The following is a 1,741-nucleotide window of genomic DNA, read 5'->3' as shown; positions in this document are numbered from 1 at the left end:
GTCGTGTACAGTTTTTGCTGCTGTATTCAGCTTGTACAGTTTTTGCTGATGTATTCAGTTTTTTCAGAATTTGGAGTATTGATTGTAGACTGGGTGCTTTTCAAAATTTCAGAGTGGAAGGTTATAATTCTAATAGATAAAGGTTATATGTATACATATAATTGTTGAAGTAGCCATGCTGCGAGATTTCAAAATACTGATTGCTAATTCTCGATAATTGGTATGGCCATTCTGGTTTACAAATGCGGATGAGTATATGATAGGGTTTCGATAAATATAATGATTTTTCGGAAAGTCAAAGATCAATGAAGTTGTTGGTAAGTTTACTGCTATTGTGGCGGAATATAAAAGGTTATCCGGTAACAATTGTAGTGACCCGAACTTTTCCATGTTTATATATATATTAAATAAAATTGTTATTTACATGATTAAGTGTTTCCAACATGTTAAGCAATCAAACTTGTTAAGACTTGATTAATTGAAATAGGTTTCATATAGACAATTGACCACCCAAGTTGACCGGTGATTCACGAACGTTAAAACTTGTAAAAACTATATGATGACATATATATGGTTATATATATAGTTAACATGATATTATGATAAGTAAACATATCATTAAGTATATTAATAATGAACTACAAATGTAAAAACAAGACTACTAACTTAATGATTTTGAAACGAGACATATATGTAACGATTATCGTTGTAACGACATTTAATGTATATATATCATATTAAGAGATATTCGTACATCATAATATCATGATAATATAATAATTTAAAATCTCATTTGATATTATAAACATTGGGTTAACAACATTTAACAAGATCGTTAACCTAAAGGTTTCAAAACAACACTTACATGTAACGACTAACGATGACTTAACGACTCAATTAAAATGTATATACATGTAGTGTTTTAATATGTATTCATACACTTTTGAAAGACTTCAAGAAACTTATCAAAATACTTCTACTTAACAAAAATGCTTACAATTACATCCTCGTTCAGTTTCATCAACAATTTTACTCGTATGCACCTGTATTCGTACTCGTACAATACACAGCTTTTAGATGTATGTACTATTGGTATATACACTCTAATGATCAGCTCTTAGCAGCCCATGTGAGTCACCTAACACATGTGGGAACCATCATTTGGCAACTAGCATGAAATATCTCATAAAATTACAAAAATATGAGTAATCATTCATGACTTATTTACATGAAAACAAAATTACATATCCTTTATATCTAATCCATACACCAACGACCAAAAACACCTACAAACACTTTCATTATTCAATTTTCTTCATCTAATTGATCTCTCTCAAGTTCTATCTTCAAGTTCTAAGTGTTCTTCATAAATTCTACAAGTTCTAGTTTCATAAAATCAAGAATAATTCCAAGTTTGCTAGCTTACTTCCAATCTTGTAGAGTGATCATCCAACCTCAAGAAATCTTTCTTATTTACAGTAAGATATCTTTCTAATACAAGTTAATACTCATATTCAAACTTTGATTCAATTTCTATAACTATAACAATCTTATTTCGAGTGAAAATCTTACTTGAACTGTTTTCGTGTCATGATTCTGCTTCAAGAACTTTCAAGCCATCCAAGGATCCTTCGAAGCTAGATCCATTTTTCTCATTTCCAGTAGCTTTATCCAGAAAATTTGAGGTAGTAATGATGTTCATAACATTATTCGATTCATACATATAAAGCTATCTTATTCG

This window comes from Rutidosis leptorrhynchoides, chromosome 5 (genome assembly GCF_046630445.1).
Source record: "Rutidosis leptorrhynchoides isolate AG116_Rl617_1_P2 chromosome 5, CSIRO_AGI_Rlap_v1, whole genome shotgun sequence".
In the NCBI taxonomy this organism is placed as follows: Eukaryota; Viridiplantae; Streptophyta; class Magnoliopsida; order Asterales; family Asteraceae; genus Rutidosis; species Rutidosis leptorrhynchoides.
This window is presented reverse-complemented; position numbering follows the sequence as displayed.